Below are 18158 nucleotides of genomic sequence, written 5' to 3'. Positions count from 1 at the left end.
CTTTTTTTTCACCACTGCAGTTCACAACAATAACCAGTACTCTCTGGATTAGTAACTAACTGTAGTTTAGATTACATCATTTGTCTAAATGACATAATCTAAAGCTGCAGGTCTGTGTTAAACATTAACACGGACACACATGAACACGCAAAACTGGGCCAGAAAGATTAAATTTTTTTCTTGACCCTTTTTTTTTTTTTTTAAATTTCAGAAGACACTAGCACTCTGTCCCACAAATGCACCGTTGATGCTTTTTCACCTCTGAGACAGGCATTAAGTGCAGGCTAAAGCTTTCTGTGTTACAATGAAATTGTTGACTGACTAATCAGCCAAAAAAAAAAAAAAAAAAATGGACCATTACACATCTATATTTATTTATTTATTTATTTATTTGTTTGTTTGTTTGTTTTGCGTCTCTGTTGCCCTCTGAAAACAACTCTCCTTATCTTGTCGTATTTCAAACCTATCATTACTGCTGCTACTTTATTGTGAGTGGACTTTACTTTCTCAAACAAACAAAGGTTGGATAAAAGTAATATAATACTACTTATAATACTAAAATAATACTTTTTTTTGTTACATTTGCATTTATTACTTCATAATGTGACACTGTAACACTCTTTGAGACTGTTACTGTGATAAGGGACTGGAAAAATAAACTTGACTGAATTTGAATTGAGTAAAAAAAAAAAAAAAGCAACACAAATTTCATCCATAAGGAATAACCCTCATAAATGTCTTTTTTTCCCTTAAATTTAGACATATAGGACATGTATTTACTCAGGTTAAAAGTATAATTAAATTTACAGTAAGTGCACATTCTAATCATTATTCTTTGTTTGCCATTTGTAGTTATTTTTACGAGCAGTACTTGAAGGGAGCACGAGTTCTTACTCCTTGCGCTCCAGATTAAGCTCCGCCCCCTCCAGGTGAGCAGCTCCAGTCTGTCAGAGGCTCCGGTGTTTCCCCCGCCAGTAGAATAGTTCAATCCCTAAATGACTTGAAATCACAGCAGATGTATAAATGTGAAAATGACTCTTTCTGGCTAATTCTGTAGCTTCCACTACCAGGAGTATGAGGAAAGACAAAACTTTATTTGCCTTTAAGTAGCAAAAACAGGATTCACCTGGAAAAGGGAAATAAAAGTTAAGCAACCTACAAATAAGGCAAACAAATACTGGAAACAAGATAGAAATACAACAGTTGGAGCTAATATAGCACTTGGAGTTTGGTGAATGCTTAAAACTTCAACATGTTAACAATACTGAATGTGTGAAAAATGGGATAGAGTGGGGAAATTAATGATTTTACTTACATTTGCACATTTTATAACATATATGTAAATGCTGGCTATGTAAATACATAAGTATAAACATTCATTATACATGTGTAAACCTGCGTTTATACAATTTTGGGAATATGATTTATAAGACGTGTCGTGGAGCCATGTTGAAAGTCTGCAGAGACTTTTGCACTAGTTTTCAATATCATAGAGTGAATGCAGCACAAACTATATAAAACAATATAATACAATATAATATACAATAAAGGGAAAAAAAATGTCTTTCTTTCACAGAGGCAAATATACAAAAATGCTGGTTTGTATTATTTATTTATTCAAATCCTACCTGCCAAAGTTTAATAATGTTATCGGTCACCATTTGTGTCTGTTGTTGCCTCAGGTCATCGGCTTCTCCTCACTGACAAACTCTGTGTCTTTGCCTAAAAAGAGAGCAGGGTGGTTTTATGTGCACCATATTTTTTTTAATACATATTATATTCATATATATGTGCTCTTCTTCACATTTCTAAACAAATCTGTGCTGATTCTCTGTATTTGTCAGCATATTCGGCACTTTTCCTCTTCATGTTTATGATTATATTTCTTTATAATTCTACATTTATATGCCAGTACTTACATATATACTTTTATTTGCTTATATTTATATTTACTTCACAAACATACATATTGTATCAAGCTCCTGTAGCATGTGTGCAAGTGAACGATCTGACTACTGGTTGGTTTCCAACACCATTTGGAGTAAAGCAGGGAGACGTTTTATCCCCTACTCTTTTCTCAATTTTTGTTAATGATCTAGCTCAGGAGATCAAAAATTCTGGGTTAGGTGTAGCATTGGAGGATACTGTGCTAGGTTCTTTATTTTATGCGGATGATATAATCCTCCTGGCAGAGTCAGAGGACTCCCTGCAAAAAATTCTGGATATTGTTAACCTCTGGTGCTCTAAATGGAGGCTCCTGATTAACCAAAACAAAACTCAAATTATGCACTTTAGAAAGAAGGGTACTGTAAGATCATTGTATAACTTTTCATTTGGCGCCCTGCCTCTTGAATTTACTAATGTTTATAAATATCTAGGTTTTACTTTAGATGAATTTATGACCTATGACGAGGGAATGGGAATATTGGCAGACTCTGCGGGAAGGGCTGTCGGATCGATAATTAGTAAAATGAAATTTTGTAAAGATATTGGTTATTCAACATATTCACAGCTTTATGAGGCATGCGTAAGTCCAATTCTTTGCTATGCAGCTGGAGTTTGGGGATATAAGGATGCCAAAAAAGTAAATTCTATTCAAAACAGAGCTATTAAATGTTTTCTTGGAGTGCATGCTTTTGCTCCGATTCTTGCAGTACAGGGTGATATGGGCTGGGAACCAATGGAAGTTAAATTAAAAGGAGAAATGGTTAGACTGTGGAACCGCCTTATTGATATGCCAGAGAGTAGGTTAACAAAAAAGGTTTTCAACTGGAATAAAGCCCACAGTCATCCCTGGATAATGGAAGTCCTCTCTATCTTTAGGGAAGCAGACCTTTCTTATATTTTTCACAATAGGCTTCGCTGTAATGTGAATATGTTGAAGCAGAGACTGTTTCTCAGTTTTAAAGAGAAGTGGTCAAATGATGTATGGCTGAAGCCCAAGCTCAGATCATATGTTCAGATGAAAGATTGTTTTGTTCCTGAACCCTATGTCACCTCTTTTCTAACCAGAAGCCAGAGGTCACTGTGTGCCCAGCTGAGGAGTGGTACCCTGCCCCTGGCCATTGAAGTAGGGCGGTTCACAGCTATCCCTGAAGAGAATAGGATCTGTAATGTTTGTGATTTAAAAGATGTTGAAAATGAATTTCATTTTATGTTTTATTGCACCCTGTATGATGATTTGAGGGTCCCTTTATTTGAGGCCATGCAAAACCAAAAACCTGAGCTATTTTGGGTAGATGATGGCCATAAATTGAAATGGCTCTTTAGTGCTGAAGTATTTAAGACTGCAAATTTTATTGCCAAGGCTTGGAATAGAAGGCAGCATATTTTGTTTAACTGATACTTTGATGGGTACATTTTGGATTTGACTTTGTATGCCTGATTTATTCTAATGCGTATTTTGTTGTTGCTGTTGTTGTATGTTTGAGTATGGTTTTGTAATGTGTGTAACAGTGTCTTGTAAGCCCATATGGGCTGGGCTTCTGAGTGAAGTATGACACTTAAATAAAAGAAATCAATCAATCAATCATACAGGATATCTGTTGATCCCTGTTTAAGTGAATAATTAGTGCTAGAGACGATGCCTTTAAGTAACAATGTAAATAAATAACTCACACTCTCTCCCACACTTCCCACTCTGTAATGCTGAATTTGTCAGCAGTGTGTATTCATAACCACATAATTGTATTCAACCTATATTCTCTTTTCCTACTCATGGTCAAATGCTATGACCTCTGCTGCTGCCAGGACCTAATTTCATCATGGGGATCAATAAAGTTCCATCATCACACACACACACACACACACACACACACACACACACACACACACACACACACACTTACGGATACTGTTGCCACATGCGGCAGAGAATAATTGAGCAGGACAAGTTGATTCACTGGAGGAAATGAAACTTTATTAAACCACCACATTTTGGTACTCATCCTTCTTCCGGGTTATTTACAGAGTGAATGAAAGTATGCCGTATATATATACTCATATCAAATCATGTATTCTTAGATTCCTATTATTCAACGGATATTCAAGGGATAAGTCATATGGATGAGTTGACTGAAAAAATTTGTGCATTCAACACATCGATTTCAAAATAAAAACTCTAAATAATGAAATGTTTAACTTACAGATACAAACTGAAAAAAAAAAAAAAAAACATTTATTGTATTTGCTGTTTGTATTTGCTGAACTAATGACAAGCCTATAAGGCATTACTCTCCCTGCTGGTCCTTGTAGTTGCAAACTTTGAGGAAGTTTTGCTGCCGGTGGTCAGCCCCCCATACACACTGGGAGTGTGTGTTTGCAGGCTCAGGGCAGCATGACCTTGCTCCACACCTTGAAGGGCACAATGGGCAGATTATCAACACTAAGCTCCTTTAAGTGAGCAGCCTGTATACCTTACTGTGGTGATATCCAGTGCTACAATGCTCAGGTTTGGGTTGTTAGGTTTTTTTGGCTTCACAGATCTTCTCTACCCTTTCTGGGCTCCCGTCTGAGTCACTGGGTATCACCAGGGTGAGCTGGGAGCCACTGGACCCCCTTGTTTGCAGCCCTCTGGGTAGCAGAGGCTCTGCTCTGATCCTTGTGCCCCCGCCACGGCCATTCAAGCTGGGCTGGGTTGGCCTGCGTTGCAGTAAAGCTTGGCAGCACCAGGCCCTCTCAGCATTTCTCTCTTGACACGTGCAGGTCATGGAGCCATCGGTGGGCAGGGCTGAGCGTGGATAACGTCAGTGGTGGAGGCTTGTACAGTACAGCAGCTGTTTGTTGGCCAATTTGGGCAGAGGAAAGATGTAGGAGGAGCCTGGGTTGGAATTACAGAAAGCTTCAAACTCTAAAGTCTTACCTCGACTTAGGACAGAGGTTTGGACTTTGCCTGTTACATGAAAGCTAACTTTTAGCTACCTAAAAGTCAAAGTTAAAGGTAGATTATGTAGATTTTGAACTTAAACAATAATTTAAATTTAAACATCAGCAGTAAGTGCATTAATGTGCTGAATGTATTTTCTTTTGTGGAAAAAGTGTTTGTGTTGTGTATGCCCCAGTATGCCCTACATGTGGTAAAGCACCCACCGGCCAATCAGATTTCCTCATTAGGTCATTGTCCACAGAGAATGTCTGGGTTGCCAGTAAGGTGGAAGAGATGTGGTTGAGTTGTGGTCCCGCTCCTGAAACTCTGCGAGTAGCTTCAAATGCTAAGCAAATCCTGAATAAATATTCTTCTTCTCTTTGAAGGTGGGCTTAGCTCTGCTTAGTTGAAAGTGGCTTGGCAGTTTCCTCCAGTGAGATAACATCTGAGTTAGGTTGATGTCACTGGTGCACTACTGAGGTAAAGGACAAAATGTAAGGGATATTCCACAACGAGGCAGTCTGTTATCGAAAAGTAATGACTGATGAGGAGGTGAAGAACTGGGTTCCTCAACAGGAGATCCCATATTACCCTGTTTATTACACGGCTTGTAGGGGAGGGGAGGGGATCAGAATGTAACGTTGTAGTGGGAATATCTAAATCTTACCCGGATACAGCAATGCTATTTTCTGACTGGCTGTTCGGTAGCTATATTCTTTTTATTTGATTAGCTGGTGCGTGGCAGGGCCTTCTGAATTCTACCCGGAACTCACTTGATTTCCTCTACCTGTTCCACTGTTATAAAAAATAGCGGCGCAACTTGGTGGGCGTTATCCTGGTAATTTCTCTGCGTGAGAAATACAAGGTGTGGCATGTGAACGGGTTGAAATGCGTGTGTCTCACGCCCAATGCGTGAGACTTGAGAGCTTTGGTGACTTTTAGTCACTCCCTTTTAGTCAATCCCAAACGTGTGTACTTCCACCCCTGAAAACCATGCAACCAAGAACACTGAGCATGCCTTGCTGTTTTTAGTATGTAAGCAAAAACTTCTGTGTGAACACACCCTTCACAGATAAGACGAACAGCGGAACAATCTCCCCAAAAAAACCCTCAGTGTGTTCATTTAACACTGACCTGTCTCATGAGTAACAGGATGATTGCACATCTTACAGTGTGTTAGCCAGCCTTAGTCACCTGTATCTTAGGTGGTAGCGCCAGCATTGTAGGGTGGCCTGGTGTGCGGTTGAGCTCTAATAATGAACAATTAAACTCTAAAGGGAAATTAAAGTGAAAATCAAAGATGAAAAATAATAATAAAATAATGATAAAAAAAAACAAACTCTTTTTTCCCCATTTGTATGACAGTGTCACGTAGGCCTACATATTCTGTCTCCTCTGGTTTCAGCACTTCATTGAAACTACATCATGCTTATATTGAGGAAAATATTCAACCAAGAAGCCATTTTTTGTGGCTGCAGTATTGCATCAAATAATAATAATAATAATAATAATAATAAAACAGCTAAACAGGGTTAGGGTTAGCTAAATATAAATAATATAGCTAAATAAAATAAACAGCTAAATATGTTTTGCATCATTTTCTACACATTTTCCTGTAATTCAGCAGGACATATTTGGCATCTCTGGAAACCATGGGATCTTCACAGGGCTTTAAAATAAAGTTCGGTGGTGCAGCAGCCACGTGAAAAACGGATGCAATCTAAAGGTAGTCACTGTGTAGCACTATAATTCAGCATCAAATAGCATCAAAAAGCTTAGAGATGCCCGTGATGCCAAAAAAGCTCTTCCAGCCCAATAAAAAAACTAAAGCAAGAAGACAATATAAGTATATCTATCTATGCATCTATCTATAATAATTTGACTTGGTAAAAAAAACAATAAACTCTAATGCCAATAGATGGCAGCATTGAGCCCCTAGTGTCCCACAGCGGCTCGGCTTCTCTCTCTCTCTCTCTCTCTCTCTCTCTCTCTCTCTCTCTCTCTCTCCTTCATTATCGTCCCTTGTCTTAATGGCACGAGGCAGCCTGTCGCCTTTTGTCACTCAGCTGCGGCGGCGGCAGCAGCAGCTCGCGCGGACGGACGTTCTTGACACGCGACTGGGGTCCGGTGGAATATGACAGGCTCGCGCAGCCAAAGGCGCTGCTGGAACCGGGGAGCGGCGGCGCGGAGCCCGGCACAGGTGAGGCAGGGTGCGGAGGGTGGGGGGAAAAGTTTGTTTTGTGTTTTGTTTTCTCTCTTTATCCGTGGGAATGAAAAGTACAATAGTAAGCCAAATATTCATGTTGGGTATAAAACCACAGCTTTATGTATTTATTAATTTATTCATTCTTTATTCTGTTAAGAGTGCTCTTTTTCTCTGAATGTATAGCCTAAAGTAATTGCCTTCAAAATTTTGTGATTACATGAATATAAAGTGAAGCTATACAAGTTTCACTGGCAGTTAAGAATTGCTTCTGGTTGTTCAGAGGAACCCCTGAATAGTCACAATAGACAATTCAGAGTAAAGCAGAGAGGGGTTTATTCTCGTGGGGGCAACTTCCCTTACAGCCTGCAGTCATTAAAAAAAAAAAAAAAGAAGAAGAAGAGGAAAAAAAAAAAAACATACAGTTGCAGCACATCCAGCAAAATAGCCTACAGCAAATACGGTCAAACAGCTCAGTATTATGAGGGCAAAAAACTGCTGGGATTTGTGTTGTGTGAACTGTAGCCTCCCATAAGTCATGTCCTCAATTTTGAATGTCATTCATACAGTCATTATTTGTCTCACTGTCACTTTCATAATCGCATAGTTAATCTGGATAGGCATGTAGCTGTGGATTTTATTTTAAGGAAACAAAAAAGGACTAAGGAGTAGAACAAAAACACTTGTGAAAGGTCACTTGTGGGCTGAGGTAGACAATTCATTGTGTAATGTTACTTTTTTGTCAGTCATGTGTTGTTATTACTGTAATAATCATCATTACTGTGTTGGGTAACTGTTAGTCCTGACAAATTATAGAGAGAGGACAGAGACATGTGGAAAATCAGTGTACATGCAGAAAAACTCAGTATGAAAGTGGGAAAAAATCCATTTGCAGACTTACTGTACCTAAATGGGAGATGATTTTTAAAATATGTGTACATATCTATATCCATATCCATCGATCTATTTAAACTAGGGAGAACAGATGAAAATATGATAATGAAAGCTGATTAGTGCTATAAAACCCAGAATTTCAGTAAAGGATGTGTTTGATAACTGAACATTAAACAAACACGTGGAGTTGTGCTGGATTTAGTGTCAGACTGTTTGGGAGATTTGTGGCTTAGTCCAGTATGTACTTCAGTGACAGCAGGACAAATAATGTACTCAGGTAGGTCTTCTTCAGAGCTGGGTCGTCTTGCTTTGGAACCATCTCTGGCCAGACCAGAGAGAGGCTGAAACAGAAAGATATCTATATCTATTTCCTGACATGATTATGTTGTAGTAATCATTTGGTGGGGAAAAAGCATTGCAGATAAAGCAGACTATTATATTATGGCAGGCCATAATATAACACTTAAAAGAAAAAGAAAAGAAAAGAAAAAAAGGAATGTTCCATGTTACTGCTAAGGTTGGCTTGGAATTGCTATTGGTTCACTGCAGCAAGTGACGAACATGGCGGATGTATTGGACAGTGGCATCAGGTCGATCTTGCCAGGCTTTCACTGTTATGCCTTCTTTATCTTTATCTTTATCTTTTTATCCACCATCTTTGGGCAGACCCTCCTGGCTCTGATGTCTTCTCTTGGGGCTTATTGGAACATTTAAGTTTAGAACTCAGTGCCAACTAGTGCTGCTTTTGACTCAGTGACCTCCTGTGTTTGCATATTTTCCTGATCTGGTGGCCTCACCAGATCATGGATGGGTAGATGTAGATGTTTGTCATAGATCTTGGCCTGCTGTGCCATCTGCAAGAGAGCTCTGAGTAAGGCTGTTTCACGTCAGTGTCTCTAAAAATGCTGCTGGCTGCCAAGGTACATGAAAAGGTCTGCTGAGTTGTTCAATTAATTCCAACACAGTGAGTTGATTACTGGCATTTCACTGTTGACATTGTGCAGGTTCTCCCTCCTTGTTGCCTGTTCCTTGTTCATCTATTGGGAGCATTTGTGTGAGCACACCCACATACATACACACACATACTGTATGCACACAGTGCATTCAGCTGAGAAGTGTAGGCTGGATTTGATTGGAATGGCTAGAACACAGTAAGATAAAGGTGTGATGAAATGTATTATTGCACAGCAGTTAAGTGTTTGAGATAACTGCTGATACAGTGTAGATATTTCAGTGTTTACTCTGTGTGTGTGTGTGAGTGAGTGAGCAAGAGCAAGAGAGAGAGGCAGATGGATGACCACAGTGTCTTAAACAGCAATTAATGAGTGTTGTGCACAGAAAAGAGAGAGAAATATATTCCTTCAGCATGAAAAGATCAAGTGGGAGAGACATGACTAGGCCTACATCAACACTGATTTGCCTTTATTTAAAATGCATAATTTGACAATGTCCTCTGATCCTCTGATTTCTGATCACTTGCTGGTCATCCTTATTGGCCAGTGAGTTCACATTCCCCATCACCACCGAGGGAATAGATAGCTTAAATTTCCCACGTTTCTCCATTAAAATAGCCTTTAGCTTTGCACCAGCTGCATCATCTGCACCTGACAGTGTGATTCTTGTCCATGCATGCTCAGTGAACCTGAATGATGACCATTCAGGTTCACTACGGTTCTATGCATTTTGAGGCATGTTGGTATGGACAGAGATTATTTCTGATGTGGTGCTAAAATGCTGTTGTGGACACAGATCATTTTAGTTTTAAAATTCTGTTTTAAAACAAAGCTCCATCACTGTGGGTGTAACCGAAAACAGACAGTAATTTGGCAGTGAAATAGTGCAGCGGAGAGAGAGTAAAACGGGAAGGTGGGTGGGTGGAGACCAAAGCTCTCAAGTCTCACGCATTGGGCGTGAGACACGCACATTTCAACCCGTTCACACGCCACACCTTGTATTTCTCACGCAGAGAAATTCCCAGGATAACACCCAGAAAGTTGCACCGCTATTTTTTATAACAGTGGAACAGGTAGAGGAATCAAGTGAGTTCCGGGTAGAGTTCAGAAGGCCCTGCCACGCACCAGCTAATCAAATAAAAAGAATATAGCTACCGAACAGCCAATCAGAAAATAGCATTGCTGTATCCGGGTAAGATTTAGATATTCCCGCTACAACAATGTTACATTCTGATTTCAACGATACATTGATTCACACGCTCGCTGAAGTAGCTACAGAAGACGTCAGTTGACACATTGATGCAGATGCTCGCTGAAGTAGTTACAGAAGAGGAATGTCTGACAAAAAGTTTTTAATGGCATGCCTCATCGAGACAAAAAGTTCCAGTTGACTGCTTAAGTGTTTAAAAACAAGAGAGAGGCGCTCAGGCACCATCTTTGAAACAACCTTCAGGCTGCAGGATCTCAACATGCAACACCAGACCTCCTTCTGTTTGAATGGGAAGTTGTCTTTAACAATCTGGCATGAATTGTCATGTACTTTTTCATATTTAGGGACTCTGGGAAGCCGAATACAACATGGACTCATAAAATTTGCTCTGAAGGACATAAGTGCCACAGAAAAAAAAATCCCACACACGAAGGCTTATAGATGCATGCCTTATCCACAGCCTTGGGGAATAGCAAGATTATGTCATTTGGCCTTGCAACAGCCTTTGTCATTGCCACAGTAACAGAGATTGTTTTAAAAATGCATACATTTGATTTTTACCTTTATCAGTTTGCAGTTTGGAGCAGGCCATAGTTTGTCTGGGCTGCAGTGTAGTTGTTGTTGAACAGCAACGCAAAATCTGGCATGGTTAGCGTTTCAAGTTTTCCCATTTTAAACTGATGGAGTGAGTATCCTGTCTCCACGTATTGCTTTTTGCTTATTCTGACTAAAGCATCAGTGTAACCAGTGAGTGATTAAGTGGTGTTTTAGCATTTTTTTAGTGAATGTACAGTGGTTTGGGCCATAGCTGACTCCATTTGCACTTCCTTTTCATGCACAGAACACATTATTTATATTTGAAGACATTGTTTTCATTTCATGGAATTTCCAGTGTCCAGATGAGACTGAAGTGAAGTTTGACTGTAATAAAAAAAAGTATTTACCCAGTGAAATTGTGAAAGTGGACGGTGGATTTGGGATCTCATGCATGGACCTCAGCCTATTTCCCCCCCCTCTTGACATACTTAAACATAACACAAATTATAAGGCAACTAAAAAGAGATTACCATGAAAGTACCCCCCTCTGTCTGATTTTATGCTAGCAACTTTTGCTGTAGCAGAAAGGAGCTTAGATATCTTGGTTAAGCAGGGGAGACTTATATTTAGACTAACTTGGATCACGGTCTGTAACATGAGAGACAGGATTTTAAAGCAAGGCTGATGACCATGGTGTTGTCCAAAAACAATTCCCTAGGCAGTTGTTCAAATAACTTCCATGGTAATAAATCATTTTTGACTTTCATTATTTTCCCTGTAGCCCCTTGATTACGCATGGGAAATCAGTAGAAGCTTGGTAACCTTTTTGGCGTGTTCAGATGTACAAAACGTTTTACATTGACTCCACACCATATAATTCTTCTAAGTGCATCAAAATATGTATTTTCAAAAATCATCATAAATTAGGACCCACAGAACCTCCTTTGCTCCTTAAAGATGTTTCTCAAGAAGAAATCATGTTGTACAACATCTTCTGGCAGTATTTAAAAAATAATGATTTAATTTGTAGGGGGAAACAACAAGCAATGCAGGAAATTGTAAGCTGTTGACTTGCTGTTATTAGATAGCTGACTGCATCAAAACTGGCCAAAATCTGGCCAAAAAAATCAATTAAACACTGATTACTGCATGGTAGCATGAGCTTTTGTTTGATTCCAACCCTGAGCAGTGCACAGTCCCAACAGTAGCCTGGTCAGTGGCCAAAACTAGACTATGATGGCACTGTCCAGTTGCCAGGCATGAATGTGTGTAATTGAATCAGGGAGGTGAAACAGAGCTGTGCTGAGAGATAGAAGTGCACTCAGGTAACCTGCACATGCTGAATGAAGGTGAAATATCTAACAGCAAACAAGATACTGTAAGTATAACAGAGTCACAGAGGCGATGCGCGTATTAGGTCGGCCCTCCGCTTTTACCAGAAACAGTTAACTTCTCGTCCCTGCACAAGTCCACTCTGCCGCCCACATTAGCCGCTCCCTTTAGACACTTTGCAGAGACACACTGCCTTCAGCCCAGTTTCAGATTGTCTGTACCAAAGCCAACTCATTAGCCTGATTCCCAGGGCTGAGGAAGGCTAGCCAGGCCTGTTCGTTATCAGTGTCAGCCCACTTCTCCGAAAGCAGCACATCTGTATGAGACTTTTTTACCACTTGATTCACAAATGAGGAAAAAGTACTGGGTGCTCATGACTAAACAAAGTAAAAAAAAAGATTGCAAAAAAAAGGGTGCTTTCCCACTTCTCAGTGGGAAAAATAAAGACTGCAGATAATGAAAGACTGCAGACAATAAAAAAAAAAAAAAATCACTATAACTCCACAGTTGCACACAATTGCACTCTTCATCATGTCAGCTTGGACCTAACCCCATTATGCTCTTTTTGGTCTTTCTGTGGTAAAAAAAAAAAAAAAAAAAAAAAAAAAAAAAAGCTATAACACTGTCTTGCTCTGCAGCCTCTTGCCAATGTTTTGAATAGCTGTCTAGTCTCTCAAGACAGACACATCTGTATTTTTGCTGCCTAATGCTGATATTGCCACGAAATCTGCCAGAAACGTGGGAGTCATAATTGACGAACAACTGACCTTTAAGGAACATGTGACTTCTGGAGCTCGCGCCTGCCAATTTGCCCTGTACAACATCAGAAAAATTAGACCGTAACATGCATGCAGCACAACTCCTGGTACAGGCACTTGTGATTTCACGCCTTGACTACTGCAGCTCCTTACTGGCAGGGCTCCCGGCAGGCACACTCAAGCTTCTGCAGATGATCCAGAACACAAACTTCGGCAGGAACTATACCCCGCTGAAGGACACTGGCAGACGGTATTAATTCGCACCCAGGTAATTCTTATTAGAGCTTGAGATGGCCGCCAAACCCAGCACAAGTTGACTGTTTGTACTGGGTCGGGCCAGGATCAGACCAGATTGAGATTTCAAGTATATGAACCAGATGAGGTTAGATTTTTAGCCTTGGCAGAGACATGGTGGTTATAAAAGGAGACTCATCACTTGACCGCCACCTTTGAAACACCCCTGGGAAGTAAGATCACCAACAATGAGTCCAGACCCCTATCTTTTTGAATGGGTAGTTGCCATTCTGCAGGATGGATTATCAAGTGCTTTCCGTATTTAAAGTCACAGTCAAATTGTGTATAACATGCAGTGGTAAAATTTATTCTCAAACATATTTCAATCAGGAGAGACTAATGTGAATGAAAAAAAAATTGAACTTTGCAGAATAACATGAAAGGTTTATTAAACATGAAGAGATTTTGGAGGATGCCATTTAATGAGGGAAAGAGCATGATTCCTATGAAAATGGCTTGATGATTTCCCCATGTCAGGTCTGGGACACACTGCCCACCTGAGCGTTCATTCTGGCGTCCTCGCTAACAGATTAGAGCAGCCACACAGCCTGCGTGAGCAGCGCGACTCGAGCCTCGCTGCAGCTGTGCGTCATTTAGACTTTTAGTCTTTTTTCCCCACATGGAGAAAAAAAGACTCAAAAGTAGACAGGTAACATGATCTGCAGATAGTCAGCTGATAGACGGCATACTAGCAACATTACATAACGGACACCTGAACTGACAGCAGAACATCAGGTGAAGGGCAGTAGTTTTCCATCTCTCTCTCTCTCTCTCTCTCTCTCTCTCTCTCTGTCTCCTCTCTTTCTCTCTTTGAACAATGGTAAACTAAATTCATGTAACTTCTCTCTGGTTCCAGCACGGCGGGGAGGTGGAGTGCTGTATGAATTAACTGGAGATGACAGCACAAACAAAAAAATAAATGAAGAATAAACACAGAAAGACAACTCGGGCCACTACAGTTAGAGAACCAGCAAGCTAATTCCTGGTTCGTCAATGTTCACCAACCAGCCTCCAATTTACGGATGCTGGCCTGCCTGGTGTTACAGTCTTGGATTTCCTTTACAGAGCCCACACAGTGCCGATGTAATTCCCCTAAGTAGTGCACGTGGCAAAAAAAGAGTTACACAAGAAACAGTGAATGAGCGCACCCACAGAGCTCGGCTGTAACAGAGGTGCTCCCCCACCTAGGAACAATGATGGCTTTCATTGTATACAGCTAAGAGACCAGCCCAGCACATTGATTTGGCTTTCACTACACCTGTTAATTGCGTTCAATCTCAGGCTTGTTTTGTGCTGACAACTGGCCATTAGCCTGGCAGGAGAATTACCAACAAGAGGTCAGCAGGTTATTAAGGCCTCTTATCCTGATTCTGTACATAGGTGGCATTGTTTTTCAAGTTATTCAAGAGGAAATGGAGGTGACATGACAACAGATGAGAACTGGATTGAGTTTCTCTTTCTGCTGTAGTCATGTTTTTTTTTTTTTTTTTTACATTGTCTTGTAGCAAAACATGGTTTTCCCTCCTCTTTGAGATTTGTTGGTGTTGAACAGGTTATTAATGGTTAAGGGGGTGAGCGTGTCCTTGAGGTTTCTAAACTGCTTGCACCTAGAGAGATGTTTTGGATTTATATGAGTGAGTGAATGATTTTATTCATGTGTCGTACCACACCAGTGGCCCAGCCCACACGGGATTACATGACATTGGTACAACAAAACATCTCCGCTTCAACTTCCAGTACCACCACCAGTACCCATTATTCTTAGCACAGAATAATTAAAACCTTTTCGTTTTTAAATTTGAACAGTTTACCCTTTTGGTATGCCTGTTGTTTTCAACTTTTGTGTAAGGATTTTTTTTTTTCTTTGTTGGGCATAACATTTTTTCCTTCCACATACAAGTAGGCTTCATTGCCCAGCAGAGTGTGTGGAGAAGGAGATATTGATGCGGACAGTGGTGCCATGAGAAAGTGGAAAACTGATCAGTCCCAACTAAACACACAGGGAAGAATACAACGGGTGATGGCTCGAATAGATGCATTATTTCCAATGGCTGTGTGCCTTTCTCTCTTTATGCACCCATCAGCCATCGCCGTTTTATTCCCTGTGGTCATCTATGCACGTGGGACTCCTTGTGTGTGTGTGTGTGTGTGTGTCTATGCTTGCATGCATGCGCAAGGGCACGTTTTATTCAGAACATTTTATTCCATACTCATTCTCTTTTTATGCCCCCCGGTATCCAGTAAACTGGCGCCCTTATTGTGACGAGCCTTGCATGCTCAATTACCCACTCACAACCCATTACCTTCAGCCACACAGCTTTATTCATAAACCATCCTTCTCCCCACAGAGTTGCATCTTGCTCCAGCCATGCGTGCAGCAGCCTAGTGTGTGTAGTAGTCTCTGTGAGCACATGGAAAAGTCAACGCCTCTTTGCCAATGGAGAAAATGACGGGCTTTTAAGTAATCAGTAATTATAAGTGGCACTATTGATTTGAGGATGTATTGAGACGTGTCCAGCATTGTTGGAGTGCCGCTTAAAGGCTGATGCACCACAGCCAGGAGAATCATTTCACTCTGTAGCGGGTGTACAACAAAATGGTCTGAAAAAAAAAAGCTGTTTATTTGTAAGTGTATATGTTACGAGTGTATTTAATTACAATATGTACTATAAAATCATATGCCAAAGGATTGCTGATTATCAGAAAAAAAGAAAAAAAAAGACTCTGTGCCTGGTCTGCTGCAATAATGACTACCAGATGAGCCACTGGGGCACATCAAGCTGGTTAAATAGGTGTTATCAAGCTATTTAAATCAGTGAAAGTTAAGAACAAAGCCAGAAATGGAAGGTTTTCACACCACAAGTGGTACTGAACGGAAACTCATGATTTGGAGTTCAGTGTATTTCGAATAGGGTGGTCAGTGGAACAGTGGTTAGCACCTGACAGCATGAAGGTCCTGGGTTTGATTCCCAGCTGGATGGCCAGGGTGCTTTCTGTATGGAGTTTGCATACAGCTTTGTGTGGAGTTTGCATGTTCTCCTTGTGTCTTTGTGGGTTTCCTCCGGATTCTTCCAACAGTCCCAAGACATGTGAGTCAGGTGAATTGGATATATTAATTTTTTTCCTCCAGGTTTGAATGTGTCTGTCTGTGTAACTGCCCTGCAGTGAACTAGAAACCTGTCCAGGGTGTTTCTCCGCAGTAGGTCTAACTGAATAACCAATGTTAATTCTTCGCAGACTTAAACTAACAGGCCTCACTGAAGAAACTACTTTAGGCTGATGGCCAGTTGTCCACAGGAGGTTGTGTGAGGTTGTGCAGCTGCAGTACCCTCAGTAATCCCCTGTGAACCTGCATCTTTCATTAGTCCTACAGGATCTCATTAAATAATTCTTCACTTGGGTGCAGCTACAGCACAGAAATATCACACAATATTTCTCATGAACAAGGCCTTTGTAGCTTTGGCAGAATATACAAGGATACAAGGATACAAGGAAGTTTATTGGTCATTATACAACAGGTTGGATAATGAAATTAAAATGTTGACAGGTCCGAGCAAAAACGTGAACCCAACTGCACGACTCCAGACAGAGGTTCTAAATGAAAACAGTCTTTATTGGGCAAAAGTAACAACACAAATATTCACTCGCAAGGAGGACAAAACAAAACCAAAATCACTCAACTAGGAGGAATTAAACACTCAACTAGGAGGAAATAACATGCCAAAGTAACAACTAAAATACTATACAAAAGTAACAACTGAAATACTCACTGAAGCGTGGTCAAGGAGAACAAAGGAAACAAGCAAGACAAAGTATCAAATAAAACTGAGGCAATAAGGCAAAACGACAAGAGAGAACTGTGGCAAACGAGACAAGAATGGCGTGGTTTACTTGGCAAGATGGCACAAGACAAACTGGCACAGGACAAGGGAAAACGCTGAGTATATATACACTCACACACAAGGTAATGGGGAACAGGTGGAAACAATCAGGGCGGGGGAAGACAATCAACCAGGGAAACACAACAGGAAGGGCAAGTTACCTGACACAGAAGGGAAGTGGGGTTTCAAAATAAAACAGGAAATCACGAGACAAGACATGACAACACTTAACATTTTTTCCTTTTCATGACAAATGTGGTTCCCTCTTGATTGATTAATTAATATATGATGCATGCTTGAAATGCATGCTTACTCTGCTTATTCATGAACAAAAAAGCATTTACACTGTTACCTATGAGAGGACTATCTCTAAAATTATATGACTGTAGACAGACTTAGACTTAAAAACTGAATTAAAGGAAAAAATTACAATATAGATAGATAGATAGGCAAATTTAGCCAGGTGAGAAGAGGCAACCAGGAACAACAATGGAGAGCAGAACAGTATACGCAATACTGAGGAGAGAACGTTTGACTACCACTGTAGTTTAAATAACGATCTGGGAGCAAACGCTGGGAATGAAGACTGATGGATGGCAGGTGCGCTGATGGCAATGAGGAGGAGTTATATCGGTGAACCTGGAAAGACAGAGAGAAAGACAAACACACCCACAGGGAAACACAGGGAAAACACTAAGGAAACACTGCAAGGGTATGGCTGTGGCCCAGACATCAGCAGCTTCTTGCTAGACCTCAGAACAACCCAATTTGGAAACTCAGAGCACAGTTAAATATGGCCACCAAATTCATCCACCAAAAAAAACTTGGCTAATGCTGCATTTGCTGGATCTTCATCTTGTAAATTTCTAACCTTTGACCACATGGTTTTTACAGCGTCAGCTCAGGATAAATAAATGCTAACAAGAAGAACAACTATTTTCCCCTGATAGGGAATACCAAAAAAACATTATTTTTTATGTGTGGACAGGGCTTTGCTAATGCCAGAAACCTGGGAAATGAAACTTGAAACTGTATTTTTATGACTTGGTCAAATTTGTTCATGGAGCATCTTTAATGATATGTTTGCCATTAAGTGCCTCTTGTTATGTCTCCATTTTGTTTGTTATAAACAGAAGAGGTTGGTAGTTAACATGACCAGTGATAGAAACCATGGTTGAACTGAAAAAGAAAAGAGCCCCACCTAGAGAAACTCAGACACCGTCAACAGAAAA

The 18158-nt window shown here is 40.4% G+C and overlaps 1 protein-coding gene across 1 annotated transcript in view; it reads left to right on the top strand.

Annotated features, from left to right (window-relative positions):
• The first annotated feature begins 7026 nt into the window (after window positions 1-7026).
• The window catches only part of LOC115368501 (5-hydroxytryptamine receptor 4), a 70516-nt gene continuing 59384 nt past the window's right edge, over window positions 7027-18158 (top strand). The window contains exon 1 of the mRNA XM_030064620.1: window positions 7027-7064. The gene's annotated coding sequence lies outside the window, so the exon portion shown is untranslated. The remainder of the gene's footprint in view (window positions 7065-18158) is intronic.

Source organism: Myripristis murdjan, chromosome 12 (genome assembly GCF_902150065.1).
Source record: "Myripristis murdjan chromosome 12, fMyrMur1.1, whole genome shotgun sequence".
NCBI classification, from domain to species: Eukaryota; Metazoa; Chordata; class Actinopteri; order Holocentriformes; family Holocentridae; genus Myripristis; species Myripristis murdjan.
The sequence above is the reverse complement of the archived record's forward strand: the minus strand, read 5'-3'. Positions and strand labels throughout refer to the sequence as shown.